The sequence below is a fragment of the Cucurbita pepo genome, chromosome 17, assembly GCF_057944985.1.
Source record: "Cucurbita pepo subsp. pepo isolate OVF chromosome 17, ASM5794498v1, whole genome shotgun sequence".
Classification (NCBI taxonomy): domain Eukaryota; kingdom Viridiplantae; phylum Streptophyta; class Magnoliopsida; order Cucurbitales; family Cucurbitaceae; genus Cucurbita; species Cucurbita pepo.
Genome location: NC_141814.1, coordinates 9,410,090 through 9,426,894, shown reverse-complemented (window position 1 = coordinate 9,426,894; position 16,805 = coordinate 9,410,090).

Here is a 16,805-nt window from a genome sequence, read left to right as displayed (position 1 = left end):
CCGTTTCTTCGAAATTCTATTCTAAATCATGAAGCCTAATCATTCCCCACAAAATTTCTTAAAATGTCGCATATTACTCGGTTTTTATAGCACGTCCTTCAAACCTTCCAAATTAGGGTTTTCAAATTATGGTTTCAATTTTAAGCACTCTTTTACTATGTTATACACTCCGTTTCTTTGACATTCTATTATAAATGATCGAGCCTGATCAATCCTGACAAAAATTTTGACAAATGTCGAGCGGTACTCGGATTTTTTTTGCACGTGCTTCAAACATCCCAGATTAGGGTTTCGATTCTAAGCACTCTTTTGCTGTTTTATTTATGCACTCCGTTTCTTCGAAATTCTATTATAAATCATTATGCCTGATCATTCCCCACTAAAATTTTGAAAAACGTAGATTCTTACTCAGCTTATTTAGCACATGCTTCAAACACCCTGGATTAGGGTTTCTAGATTAGGGTTTCAATTTTAAGCAATCGTTTACTGTTTTATACACTCCGTTTCTTCGAAATTCTATTCTAAATCATGAAGCCTAATCATTCCCCACAAAAATTTCTTAAAATGTCGCATATTACTCGGTTTTTATAGCACGTCCTTCAAACCTTCCAAATTAGGGTTTTCAAATTATGGTTTCAATTTTAAGCACTCTTTTACTATGTTATACACTCCGTTTCTTTGACATTCTATTATAAATGATCGAGCCTGATCAATCCTGACAAAAATTTTGACAAATGTCGAGCGGTACTCGGATTTTTTTTGCACGTGCTTCAAACATCCCAGATTAGGGTTTCGATTCTAAGCACTCTTTTGCTGTTTTATTTATGCACTCCGTTTCTTCGAAATTCTATTATAAATCATTATGCCTGATCATTCCCCACTAAAATTTTGAAAAACGTAGATTCTTACTCAGCTTATTTAGCACATGCTTCAAACACCCTGGATTAGGGTTTCTAGATTAGGGTTTCAATTTTAAGCAATCGTTTCCTGTTTTATACACTCCGTTTCTTCGAAATTCTATTCTAAATCATGAAGCCTAATCATTCCCCACAAAAATTTCTTAAAATGTCGCATATTACTCGGTTTTTATAGCACGTCCTTCAAACCTTCCAAATTAGGGTTTTCAAATTATGGTTTCAATTTTAAGCACTCTTTTACTATGTTATACACTCCGTTTCTTTGACATTCTATTATAAATGATCGAGCCTGATCAATCCTGACAAAAATTTTGACAAATGTCGAGCGGTACTCGGATTTTTTTTGCACGTGCTTCAAACATCCCAGATTAGGGTTTCGATTCTAAGCACTCTTTTGCTGTTTTATTTATGCACTCCGTTTCTTCGAAATTCTATTATAAATCATTATGCCTGATCATTCCCCACTAAAATTTTGAAAAACGTAGATTCTTACTCAGCTTATTTAGCACATGCTTCAAACACCCTGGATTAGGGTTTCTAGATTAGGGTTTCAATTTTAAGCAATCGTTTACTGTTTTATACACTCCGTTTCTTCGAAATTCTATTCTAAATCATGAAGCCTAATCATTCCCCACAAAAATTTCTTAAAATGTCGCATATTACTCGGTTTTTATAGCACGTCCTTCAAACCTTCCAAATTAGGGTTTTCAAATTATGGTTTCAATTTTAAGCACTCTTTTACTATGTTATACACTCCGTTTCTTTGACATTCTATTATAAATGATCGAGCCTGATCAATCCTGACAAAAATTTTGACAAATGTCGAGCGGTACTCGGATTTTTTTTGCACGTGCTTCAAACATCCCAGATTAGGGTTTCGATTCTAAGCACTCTTTTGCTGTTTTATTTATGCACTCCGTTTCTTCGAAATTCTATTATAAATCATTATGCCTGATCATTCCCCACTAAAATTTTGAAAAACGTAGATTCTTACTCAGCTTATTTAGCACATGCTTCAAACACCCTGGATTAGGGTTTCTAGATTAGGGTTTCAATTTTAAGCAATCGTTTCCTGTTTTATACACTCCGTTTCTTCGAAATTCTATTCTAAATCATGAAGCCTAATCATTCCCCACAAAAATTTCTTAAAATGTCGCATATTACTCGGTTTTTATAGCACGTCCTTCAAACCTTCCAAATTAGGGTTTTCAAATTATGGTTTCAATTTTAAGCACTCTTTTACTATGTTATACACTCCGTTTCTTTGACATTCTATTATAAATGATCGAGCCTGATCAATCCTGACAAAAATTTTGACAAATGTCGAGCGGTACTCGGATTTTTTTTGCACGTGCTTCAAACATCCCAGATTAGGGTTTCGATTCTAAGCACTCTTTTGCTGTTTTATTTATGCACTCCGTTTCTTCGAAATTCTATTATAAATCATTATGCCTGATCATTCCCCACTAAAATTTTGAAAAACGTAGATTCTTACTCAGCTTATTTAGCACATGCTTCAAACACCCTGGATTAGGGTTTCTAGATTAGGGTTTCAATTTTAAGCTATCGATTACTGTTTTATACACTCCGTTTCTTCGAAATTCTATTCTAAATCATGAAGCCTAATCATTCCCCACAAAAATTTCTTAAAATGTCGCATATTACTCGGTTTTTATAGCACGTCCTTCAAACCTTCCAAATTAGGGTTTTCAAATTATGGTTTCAATTTTAAGCACTCTTTTACTATGTTATACACTCCGTTTCTTTGACATTCTATTATAAATGATCGAGCCTGATCAATCCTGACAAAAATTTTGACAAATGTCGAGCGGTACTCGGATTTTTTTTGCACGTGCTTCAAACATCCCAGATTAGGGTTTCGATTCTAAGCACTCTTTTGCTGTTTTATTTATGCACTCCGTTTCTTCGAAATTCTATTATAAATCATTATGCCTGATCATTCCCCACTAAAATTTTGAAAAACGTAGATTCTTACTCAGCTTATTTAGCACATGCTTCAAACACCCTGGATTAGGGTTTCTAGATTAGGGTTTCAATTTTAAGCAATCGTTTACTGTTTTATACACTCCGTTTCTTCGAAATTCTATTCTAAATCATGAAGCCTAATCATTCCCCACAAAAATTTCTTAAAATGTCGCATATTACTCGGTTTTTATAGCACGTCCTTCAAACCTTCCAAATTAGGGTTTTCAAATTATGGTTTCAATTTTAAGCACTCTTTTACTATGTTATACACTCCGTTTCTTTGACATTCTATTATAAATGATCGAGCCTGATCAATCCTGACAAAAATTTTGACAAATGTCGAGCGGTACTCGGATTTTTTTTGCACGTGCTTCAAACATCCCAGATTAGGGTTTCGATTCTAAGCACTCTTTTGCTGTTTTATTTATGCACTCCGTTTCTTCGAAATTCTATTATAAATCATTATGCCTGATCATTCCCCACTAAAATTTTGAAAAACGTAGATTCTTACTCAGCTTATTTAGCACATGCTTCAAACACCTTGGATTAGGGTTTCTAGATTAGGGTTTCAATTTTAAGCAATCGTTTCCTGTTTTATACACTCCGTTTCTTCGAAATTCTATTCTAAATCATGAAGCCTAATCATTCCCCACAAAAATTTCTTAAAATGTCGCATATTACTCGGTTTTTATAGCACGTCCTTCAAACCTTCCAAATTAGGGTTTTCAAATTATGGTTTCAATTTTAAGCACTCTTTTACTATGTTATACACTCCGTTTCTTTGACATTCTATTATAAATGATCGAGCCTGATCAATCCTGACAAAAATTTTGACAAATGTCGAGCGGTACTCGGATTTTTTTTGCACGTGCTTCAAACATCCCAGATTAGGGTTTCGATTCTAAGCACTCTTTTGCTGTTTTATTTATGCACTCCGTTTCTTCGAAATTCTATTATAAATCATTATGCCTGATCATTCCCCACTAAAATTTTGAAAAACGTAGATTCTTACTCAGCTTATTTAGCACATGCTTCAAACACCCTGGATTAGGGTTTCTAGATTAGGGTTTCAATTTTAAGCTATCGATTACTGTTTTATACACTCCGTTTCTTCGAAATTCTATTCCAAATCATGAAGCCTAATCATTCCAAACAAAAATTTCTTAAAATGTCGCATATTACTCGGTTTTTATAGCACGTCCTTCAAACCTTCCAAATTAGGGTTTTCAAATTATGGTTTCAATTTTAAGCACTCTTTTACTATGTTATACACTCCGTTTCTTTGACATTCTATTATAAATGATCGAGCCTGATCAATCCTGACAAAAATTTTGACAAATGTCGAGCGGTACTCGGATTTTTTTTGCACGTGCTTCAAACATCCCAGATTAGGGTTTCGATTCTAAGCACTCTTTTGCTGTTTTATTTATGCACTCCGTTTCTTCGAAATTCTATTATAAATCATTATGCCTGATCATTCCCCACTAAAATTTTGAAAAACGTAGATTCTTACTCAGCTTATTTAGCACATGCTTCAAACACCCTGGATTAGGGTTTCTAGATTAGGGTTTCAATTTTAAGCAATCGTTTACTGTTTTATACACTCCGTTTCTTCGAAATTCTATTCTAAATCATGAAGCCTAATCATTCCCCACAAAAATTTCTTAAAATGTCGCATATTACTCGGTTTTTATAGCACGTCCTTCAAACCTTCCAAATTAGGGTTTTCAAATTATGGTTTCAATTTTAAGCACTCTTTTACTATGTTATACACTCCGTTTCTTTGACATTCTATTATAAATGATCGAGCCTGATCAATCCTGACAAAAATTTTGACAAATGTCGAGCGGTACTCGGATTTTTTTTGCACGTGCTTCAAACATCCCAGATTAGGGTTTCGATTCTAAGCACTCTTTTGCTGTTTTATTTATGCACTCCGTTTCTTCGAAATTCTATTATAAATCATTATGCCTGATCATTCCCCACTAAAATTTTGAAAAACGTAGATTCTTACTCAGCTTATTTAGCACATGCTTCAAACACCCTGGATTAGGGTTTCTAGATTAGGGTTTCAATTTTAAGCTATCGATTACTGTTTTATACACTCCGTTTCTTCGAAATTCTATTCTAAATCATGAAGCCTAATCATTCCCCACAAAAATTTCTTAAAATGTCGCATATTACTCGGTTTTTATAGCACGTCCTTCAAACCTTCCAAATTAGGGTTTTCAAATTATGGTTTCAATTTTAAGCACTCTTTTACTATGTTATACACTCCGTTTCTTTGACATTCTATTATAAATGATCGAGCCTGATCAATCCTGACAAAAATTTTGACAAATGTCGAGCGGTACTCGGATTTTTTTTGCACGTGCTTCAAACATCCCAGATTAGGGTTTCGATTCTAAGCACTCTTTTGCTGTTTTATTTATGCACTCCGTTTCTTCGAAATTCTATTATAAATCATTATGCCTGATCATTCCCCACTAAAATTTTGAAAAACGTAGATTCTTACTCAGCTTATTTAGCACATGCTTCAAACACCCTGGATTAGGGTTTCTAGATTAGGGTTTCAATTTTAAGCAATCGTTTACTGTTTTATACACTCCGTTTCTTCGAAATTCTATTCTAAATCATGAAGCCTAATCATTCCCCACAAAAATTTCTTAAAATGTCGCATATTACTCGGTTTTTATAGCACGTCCTTCAAACCTTCCAAATTAGGGTTTTCAAATTATGGTTTCAATTTTAAGCACTCTTTTACTATGTTATACACTCCGTTTCTTTGACATTCTATTATAAATGATCGAGCCTGATCAATCCTGACAAAAATTTTGACAAATGTCGAGCGGTACTCGGATTTTTTTTGCACGTGCTTCAAACATCCCAGATTAGGGTTTCGATTCTAAGCACTCTTTTGCTGTTTTATTTATGCACTCCGTTTCTTCGAAATTCTATTATAAATCATTATGCCTGATCATTCCCCACTAAAATTTTGAAAAACGTAGATTCTTACTCAGCTTATTTAGCACATGCTTCAAACACCTTGGATTAGGGTTTCTAGATTAGGGTTTCAATTTTAAGCAATCGTTTCCTGTTTTATACACTCCGTTTCTTCGAAATTCTATTCTAAATCATGAAGCCTAATCATTCCCCACAAAAATTTCTTAAAATGTCGCATATTACTCGGTTTTTATAGCACGTCCTTCAAACCTTCCAAATTAGGGTTTTCAAATTATGGTTTCAATTTTAAGCACTCTTTTACTATGTTATACACTCCGTTTCTTTGACATTCTATTATAAATGATCGAGCCTGATCAATCCTGACAAAAATTTTGACAAATGTCGAGCGGTACTCGGATTTTTTTTGCACGTGCTTCAAACATCCCAGATTAGGGTTTCGATTCTAAGCACTCTTTTGCTGTTTTATTTATGCACTCCGTTTCTTCGAAATTCTATTATAAATCATTATGCCTGATCATTCCCCACTAAAATTTTGAAAAACGTAGATTCTTACTCAGCTTATTTAGCACATGCTTCAAACACCCTGGATTAGGGTTTCTAGATTAGGGTTTCAATTTTAAGCTATCGATTACTGTTTTATACACTCCGTTTCTTCGAAATTCTATTCCAAATCATGAAGCCTAATCATTCCAAACAAAAATTTCTTAAAATGTCGCATATTACTCGGTTTTTATAGCACGTCCTTCAAACCTTCCAAATTAGGGTTTTCAAATTATGGTTTCAATTTTAAGCACTCTTTTACTATGTTATACACTCCGTTTCTTTGACATTCTATTATAAATGATCGAGCCTGATCAATCCTGACAAAAATTTTGACAAATGTCGAGCGGTACTCGGATTTTTTTTGCACGTGCTTCAAACATCCCAGATTAGGGTTTCGATTCTAAGCACTCTTTTGCTGTTTTATTTATGCACTCCGTTTCTTCGAAATTCTATTATAAATCATTATGCCTGATCATTCCCCACTAAAATTTTGAAAAACGTAGATTCTTACTCAGCTTATTTAGCACATGCTTCAAACACCCTGGATTAGGGTTTCTAGATTAGGGTTTCAATTTTAAGCAATCGTTTACTGTTTTATACACTCCGTTTCTTCGAAATTCTATTCTAAATCATGAAGCCTAATCATTCCCCACAAAAATTTCTTAAAATGTCGCATATTACTCGGTTTTTATAGCACGTCCTTCAAACCTTCCAAATTAGGGTTTTCAAATTATGGTTTCAATTTTAAGCACTCTTTTACTATGTTATACACTCCGTTTCTTTGACATTCTATTATAAATGATCGAGCCTGATCAATCCTGACAAAAATTTTGACAAATGTCGAGCGGTACTCGGATTTTTTTTGCACGTGCTTCAAACATCCCAGATTAGGGTTTCGATTCTAAGCACTCTTTTGCTGTTTTATTTATGCACTCCGTTTCTTCGAAATTCTATTATAAATCATTATGCCTGATCATTCCCCACTAAAATTTTGAAAAACGTAGATTCTTACTCAGCTTATTTAGCACATGCTTCAAACACCCTGGATTAGGGTTTCTAGATTAGGGTTTCAATTTTAAGCTATCGATTACTGTTTTATACACTCCGTTTCTTCGAAATTCTATTCTAAATCATGAAGCCTAATCATTCCCCACAAAAATTTCTTAAAATGTCGCATATTACTCGGTTTTTATAGCACGTCCTTCAAACCTTCCAAATTAGGGTTTTCAAATTATGGTTTCAATTTTAAGCACTCTTTTACTATGTTATACACTCCGTTTCTTTGACATTCTATTATAAATGATCGAGCCTGATCAATCCTGACAAAAATTTTGACAAATGTCGAGCGGTACTCGGATTTTTTTTGCACGTGCTTCAAACATCCCAGATTAGGGTTTCGATTCTAAGCACTCTTTTGCTGTTTTATTTATGCACTCCGTTTCTTCGAAATTCTATTATAAATCATTATGCCTGATCATTCCCCACTAAAATTTTGAAAAACGTAGATTCTTACTCAGCTTATTTAGCACATGCTTCAAACACCCTGGATTAGGGTTTCTAGATTAGGGTTTCAATTTTAAGCAATCGTTTACTGTTTTATACACTCCGTTTCTTCGAAATTCTATTCTAAATCATGAAGCCTAATCATTCCCCACAAAAATTTCTTAAAATGTCGCATATTACTCGGTTTTTATAGCACGTCCTTCAAACCTTCCAAATTAGGGTTTTCAAATTATGGTTTCAATTTTAAGCACTCTTTTACTATGTTATACACTCCGTTTCTTTGACATTCTATTATAAATGATCGAGCCTGATCAATCCTGACAAAAATTTTGACAAATGTCGAGCGGTACTCGGATTTTTTTTGCACGTGCTTCAAACATCCCAGATTAGGGTTTCGATTCTAAGCACTCTTTTGCTGTTTTATTTATGCACTCCGTTTCTTCGAAATTCTATTATAAATCATTATGCCTGATCATTCCCCACTAAAATTTTGAAAAACGTAGATTCTTACTCAGCTTATTTAGCACATGCTTCAAACACCCTGGATTAGGGTTTCTAGATTAGGGTTTCAATTTTAAGCTATCGATTACTGTTTTATACACTCCGTTTCTTCGAAATTCTATTCTAAATCATGAAGCCTAATCATTCCCCACAAAAATTTCTTAAAATGTCGCATATTACTCGGTTTTTATAGCACGTCCTTCAAACCTTCCAAATTAGGGTTTTCAAATTATGGTTTCAATTTTAAGCACTCTTTTACTATGTTATACACTCCGTTTCTTTGACATTCTATTATAAATGATCGAGCCTGATCAATCCTGACAAAAATTTTGACAAATGTCGAGCGGTACTCGGATTTTTTTTGCACGTGCTTCAAACATCCCAGATTAGGGTTTCGATTCTAAGCACTCTTTTGCTGTTTTATTTATGCACTCCGTTTCTTCGAAATTCTATTATAAATCATTATGCCTGATCATTCCCCACTAAAATTTTGAAAAACGTAGATTCTTACTCAGCTTATTTAGCACATGCTTCAAACACCCTGGATTAGGGTTTCTAGATTAGGGTTTCAATTTTAAGCAATCGTTTACTGTTTTATACACTCCGTTTCTTCGAAATTCTATTCTAAATCATGAAGCCTAATCATTCCCCACAAAAATTTCTTAAAATGTCGCATATTACTCGGTTTTTATAGCACGTCCTTCAAACCTTCCAAATTAGGGTTTTCAAATTATGGTTTCAATTTTAAGCACTCTTTTACTATGTTATACACTCCGTTTCTTTGACATTCTATTATAAATGATCGAGCCTGATCAATCCTGACAAAAATTTTGACAAATGTCGAGCGGTACTCGGATTTTTTTTGCACGTGCTTCAAACATCCCAGATTAGGGTTTCGATTCTAAGCACTCTTTTGCTGTTTTATTTATGCACTCCGTTTCTTCGAAATTCTATTATAAATCATTATGCCTGATCATTCCCCACTAAAATTTTGAAAAACGTAGATTCTTACTCAGCTTATTTAGCACATGCTTCAAACACCCTGGATTAGGGTTTCTAGATTAGGGTTTCAATTTTAAGCAATCGTTTACTGTTTTATACACTCCGTTTCTTCGAAATTCTATTCTAAATCATGAAGCCTAATCATTCCCCACAAAAATTTCTTAAAATGTCGCATATTACTCGGTTTTTATAGCACGTCCTTCAAACCTTCCAAATTAGGGTTTTCAAATTATGGTTTCAATTTTAAGCACTCTTTTACTATGTTATACACTCCGTTTCTTTGACATTCTATTATAAATGATCGAGCCTGATCAATCCTGACAAAAATTTTGACAAATGTCGAGCGGTACTCGGATTTTTTTTGCACGTGCTTCAAACATCCCAGATTAGGGTTTCGATTCTAAGCACTCTTTTGCTGTTTTATTTATGCACTCCGTTTCTTCGAAATTCTATTATAAATCATTATGCCTGATCATTCCCCACTAAAATTTTGAAAAACGTAGATTCTTACTCAGCTTATTTAGCACATGCTTCAAACACCCTGGATTAGGGTTTCTAGATTAGGGTTTCAATTTTAAGCAATCGTTTCCTGTTTTATACACTCCGTTTCTTCGAAATTCTATTCTAAATCATGAAGCCTAATCATTCCCCACAAAAATTTCTTAAAATGTCGCATATTACTCGGTTTTTATAGCACGTCCTTCAAACCTTCCAAATTAGGGTTTTCAAATTATGGTTTCAATTTTAAGCACTCTTTTACTATGTTATACACTCCGTTTCTTTGACATTCTATTATAAATGATCGAGCCTGATCAATCCTGACAAAAATTTTGACAAATGTCGAGCGGTACTCGGATTTTTTTTGCACGTGCTTCAAACATCCCAGATTAGGGTTTCGATTCTAAGCACTCTTTTGCTGTTTTATTTATGCACTCCGTTTCTTCGAAATTCTATTATAAATCATTATGCCTGATCATTCCCCACTAAAATTTTGAAAAACGTAGATTCTTACTCAGCTTATTTAGCACATGCTTCAAACACCCTGGATTAGGGTTTCTAGATTAGGGTTTCAATTTTAAGCAATCGTTTACTGTTTTATACACTCCGTTTCTTCGAAATTCTATTCTAAATCATGAAGCCTAATCATTCCCCACAAAAATTTCTTAAAATGTCGCATATTACTCGGTTTTTATAGCACGTCCTTCAAACCTTCCAAATTAGGGTTTTCAAATTATGGTTTCAATTTTAAGCACTCTTTTACTATGTTATACACTCCGTTTCTTTGACATTCTATTATAAATGATCGAGCCTGATCAATCCTGACAAAAATTTTGACAAATGTCGAGCGGTACTCGGATTTTTTTTGCACGTGCTTCAAACATCCCAGATTAGGGTTTCGATTCTAAGCACTCTTTTGCTGTTTTATTTATGCACTCCGTTTCTTCGAAATTCTATTATAAATCATTATGCCTGATCATTCCCCACTAAAATTTTGAAAAACGTAGATTCTTACTCAGCTTATTTAGCACATGCTTCAAACACCTTGGATTAGGGTTTCTAGATTAGGGTTTCAATTTTAAGCAATCGTTTCCTGTTTTATACACTCCGTTTCTTCGAAATTCTATTCTAAATCATGAAGCCTAATCATTCCCCACAAAAATTTCTTAAAATGTCGCATATTACTCGGTTTTTATAGCACGTCCTTCAAACCTTCCAAATTAGGGTTTTCAAATTATGGTTTCAATTTTAAGCACTCTTTTACTATGTTATACACTCCGTTTCTTTGACATTCTATTATAAATGATCGAGCCTGATCAATCCTGACAAAAATTTTGACAAATGTCGAGCGGTACTCGGATTTTTTTTGCACGTGCTTCAAACATCCCAGATTAGGGTTTCGATTCTAAGCACTCTTTTGCTGTTTTATTTATGCACTCCGTTTCTTCGAAATTCTATTATAAATCATTATGCCTGATCATTCCCCACTAAAATTTTGAAAAACGTAGATTCTTACTCAGCTTATTTAGCACATGCTTCAAACACCCTGGATTAGGGTTTCTAGATTAGGGTTTCAATTTTAAGCAATCGTTTACTGTTTTATACACTCCGTTTCTTCGAAATTCTATTCTAAATCATGAAGCCTAATCATTCCCCACAAAAATTTCTTAAAATGTCGCATATTACTCGGTTTTTATAGCACGTCCTTCAAACCTTCCAAATTAGGGTTTTCAAATTATGGTTTCAATTTTAAGCACTCTTTTACTATGTTATACACTCCGTTTCTTTGACATTCTATTATAAATGATCGAGCCTGATCAATCCTGACAAAAATTTTGACAAATGTCGAGCGGTACTCGGATTTTTTTTGCACGTGCTTCAAACATCCCAGATTAGGGTTTCGATTCTAAGCACTCTTTTGCTGTTTTATTTATGCACTCCGTTTCTTCGAAATTCTATTATAAATCATTATGCCTGATCATTCCCCACTAAAATTTTGAAAAACGTAGATTCTCACTCAGCTTATTTAGCACATGCTTCAAACACCCTGGATTAGGGTTTCTAGATTAGGGTTTCAATTTTAAGCTATCGATTACTGTTTTATACACTCCGTTTCTTCGAAATTCTATTCTAAATCATGAAGCCTAATCATTCCCCACAAAAATTTCTTAAAATGTCGCATATTACTCGGTTTTTATAGCACGTACTTCAAACCTTCCAAATTAGGGTTTTCAAATTATGGTTTCAATTTTAAGCACTCTTTTACTATGTTATACACTCCGTTTCTTTGACATTCTATTATAAATGATCGAGCCTGATCAATCCTGACAAAAATTTTGACAAATGTCGAGCGGTACTCGGATTTTTTTTGCACGTGCTTCAAACATCCCAGATTAGGGTTTCGATTCTAAGCACTCTTTTGCTGTTTTATTTATGCACTCCGTTTCTTCGAAATTCTATTATAAATCATTATGCCTGATCATTCCCCACTAAAATTTTGAAAAACGTAGATTCTTACTCAGCTTATTTAGCACATGCTTCAAACACCCTGGATTAGGGTTTCTAGATTAGGGTTTCAATTTTAAGCAATCGTTTACTGTTTTATACACTCCGTTTCTTCGAAATTCTATTCTAAATCATGAAGCCTAATCATTCCCCACAAAAATTTCTTAAAATGTCGCATATTACTCGGTTTTTATAGCACGTACTTCAAACCTTCCAAATTAGGGTTTTCAAATTATGGTTTCAATTTTAAGCACTCTTTTACTATGTTATACACTCCGTTTCTTTGACATTCTATTATAAATGATCGAGCCTGATCAATCCTGACAAAAATTTTGACAAATGTCGAGCGGTACTCGGATTTTTTTTGCACGTGCTTCAAACATCCCAGATTAGGGTTTCGATTCTAAGCACTCTTTTGCTGTTTTATTTATGCACTCCGTTTCTTCGAAATTCTATTATAAATCATTATGCCTGATCATTCCCCACTAAAATTTTGAAAAACGTAGATTCTTACTCAGCTTATTTAGCACATGCTTCAAACACCCTGGATTAGGGTTTCTAGATTAGGGTTTCAATTTTAAGCAATCGTTTACTGTTTTATACACTCCGTTTCTTCGAAATTCTATTCTAAATCATGAAGCCTAATCATTCCCCACAAAAATTTCTTAAAATGTCGCATATTACTCGGTTTTTATAGCACGTACTTCAAACCTTCCAAATTAGGGTTTTCAAATTATGGTTTCAATTTTAAGCACTCTTTTACTATGTTATACACTCCGTTTCTTTGACATTCTATTATAAATGATCGAGCCTGATCAATCCTGACAAAAATTTTGACAAATGTCGAGCGGTACTCGGATTTTTTTTGCACGTGCTTCAAACATCCCAGATTAGGGTTTCGATTCTAAGCACTCTTTTGCTGTTTTATTTATGCACTCCGTTTCTTCGAAATTCTATTATAAATCATTATGCCTGATCATTCCCCACTAAAATTTTGAAAAACGTAGATTCTTACTCAGCTTATTTAGCACATGCTTCAAACACCCTGGATTAGGGTTTCTAGATTAGGGTTTCAATTTTAAGCAATCGTTTACTGTTTTATACACTCCGTTTCTTCGAAATTCTATTCTAAATCATGAAGCCTAATCATTCCCCACAAAAATTTCTTAAAATGTCGCATATTACTCGGTTTTTATAGCACGTACTTCAAACCTTCCAAATTAGGGTTTTCAAATTATGGTTTCAATTTTAAGCACTCTTTTACTATGTTATACACTCCGTTTCTTTGACATTCTATTATAAATGATCGAGCCTGATCAATCCTGACAAAAATTTTGACAAATGTCGAGCGGTACTCGGATTTTTTTTGCACGTGCTTCAAACATCCCAGATTAGGGTTTCGATTCTAAGCACTCTTTTGCTGTTTTATTTATGCACTCCGTTTCTTCGAAATTCTATTATAAATCATTATGCCTGATCATTCCCCACTAAAATTTTGAAAAACGTAGATTCTTACTCAGCTTATTTAGCACATGCTTCAAACACCCTGGATTAGGGTTTCTAGATTAGGGTTTCAATTTTAAGCAATCGTTTACTGTTTTATACACTCCGTTTCTTCGAAATTCTATTCTAAATCATGAAGCCTAATCATTCCCCACAAAAATTTCTTAAAATGTCGCATATTTCTCGGTTTTTATAGCACGTACTTCAAACCTTCCAAATTAGGGTTTTCAAATTATGGTTTCAATTTTAAGCACTCTTTTACTATGTTATACACTCCGTTTCTTTGACATTCTATTATAAATGATCGAGCCTGATCAATCCTGACAAAAATTTTGACAAATGTCGAGCGGTACTCGGATTTTTTTTGCACGTGCTTCAAACATCCCAGATTAGGGTTTCGATTCTAAGCACTCTTTTGCTGTTTTATTTATGCACTCCGTTTCTTCGAAATTCTATCATAAATCATTATGCCTGATCATTCCCCACTAAAATTTTGAAAAACGTAGATTCTTACTCAGCTTATTTAGCACATGCTTCAAACACCCTGGATTAGGGTTTCTAGATTAGGGTTTCAATTTTAAGCAATCGTTTACTGTTTTATACACTCCGTTTCTTCGAAATTCTATTCTAAATCATGAAGCCTAATCATTCCCCACAAAAATTTCTTAAAATGTCGCATATTTCTCGGTTTTTTATAGCACGTACTTCAAACCTTCCAAATTAGGGTTTTCAAATTATGGTTTCAATTTTAAGCACTCTTTTACTATGTTATACACTCCGTTTCTTTGACATTCTATTATAAATGATCGAGCCTGATCAATCCTGACAAAAATTTTGACAAATGTCGAGCGGTACTCGGATTTTTTTTGCACGTGCTTCAAACATCCCAGATTAGGGTTTCGATTCTAAGCACTCTTTTGCTGTTTTATTTATGCACTCCGTTTCTTCGAAATTCTATCATAAATCATTATGCCTGATCATTCCCCACTAAAATTTTGAAAAACGTAGATTCTTACTCAGCTTATTTAGCACATGCTTCAAACACCCTGGATTAGGGTTTCTAGATTAGGGTTTCAATTTTAAGCAATCGTTTACTGTTTTATACACTCCGTTTCTTCGAAATTCTATTCTAAATCATGAAGCCTAATCATTCCCCACAAAAATTTCTTAAAATGTCGCATATTACTCGGTTTTTTATAGCACGTACTTCAAACCTTCCAAATTAGGGTTTTCAAATTATGGTTTCAATTTTAAGCACTCTTTTACTATGTTATACACTCCGTTTCTTTGACATTCTATTATAAATGATCGAGCCTGATCAATCCTGACAAAAATTTTGACAAATGTCGAGCGGTACTCGGATTTTTTTTGCACGTGCTTCAAACATCCCAGATTAGGGTTTCGATTCTAAGCACTCTTTTGCTGTTTTATTTATGCACTCCGTTTCTTCGAAATTCTATCATAAATCATTATGCCTGATCATTCCCCACTAAAATTTTGAAAAACGTAGATTCTTACTCAGCTTATTTAGCACATGCTTCAAACACCCTGGATTAGGGTTTCTAGATTAGGGTTTCAATTTTAAGCAATCGTTTACTGTTTTATACACTCCGTTTCTTCGAAATTCTATTCTAAATCATGAAGCCTAATCATTCCCCACAAAAATTTCTTAAAATGTCGCATATTACTCGGTTTTTATAGCACGTACTTCAAACCTTCCAAATTAGGGTTTTCAAATTATGGTTTCAATTTTAAGCACTCTTTTACTATGTTATACACTCCGTTTCTTTGACATTCTATTATAAATGATCGAGCCTGATCAATCCTGACAAAAATTTTGACAAATGTCGAGCGGTACTCGGATTTTTTTTGCACGTGCTTCAAACATCCCAGATTAGGGTTTCGATTCTAAGCACTCTTTTGCTGTTTTATTTATGCACTCCGTTTCTTCGAAATTCTATCATAAATCATTATGCCTGATCATTCCCCACTAAAATTTTGAAAAACGTAGATTCTTACTCAGCTTATTTAGCACATGCTTCAAACACCCTGGATTAGGGTTTCTAGATTAGGGTTTCAATTTTAAGCAATCGTTTACTGTTTTATACACTCCGTTTCTTCGAAATTCTATTCTAAATCATGAAGCCTAATCATTCCCCACAAAAATTTCTTAAAATGTCGCATATTACTCGGTTTTTATAGCACGTACTTCAAACCTTCCAAATTAGGGTTTTCAAATTATGGTTTCAATTTTAAGCACTCTTTTACTATGTTATACACTCCGTTTCTTTGACATTCTATTATAAATGATCGAGCCTGATCAATCCTGACAAAAATTTTGACAAATGTCGAGCGGTACTCGGATTTTTTTTGCACGTGCTTCAAACATCCCAGATTAGGGTTTCGATTCTAAGCACTCTTTTGCTGTTTTATTTATGCACTCCGTTTCTTCGAAATTCTATTATAAATCATTATGCCTGATCATTCCCCACTAAAATTTTGAAAAACGTAGATTCTTACTCAGCTTATTTAGCACATGCTTCAAACACCCTGGATTAGGGTTTCTAGATTAGGGTTTCAATTTTAAGCAATCGTTTACTGTTTTATACACTCCGTTTCTTCGAAATTCTATTCTAAATCATGAAGCCTAATCATTCCCCACAAAAATTTCTTAAAATGTCGCATATTACTCGGTTTTTTATAGCACGTACTTCAAACCTTCCAAATTAGGGTTTTCAAATTATGGTTTCAATTTTAAGCACTCTTTTACTATGTTATACACTCCGTTTCTTTGACATTCTATTATAAATGATCGAGCCTGATCAATCCTGACAAAAATTTTGACAAATGTCGAGCGGTACTCGGATTTTTTTTGCACGTGCT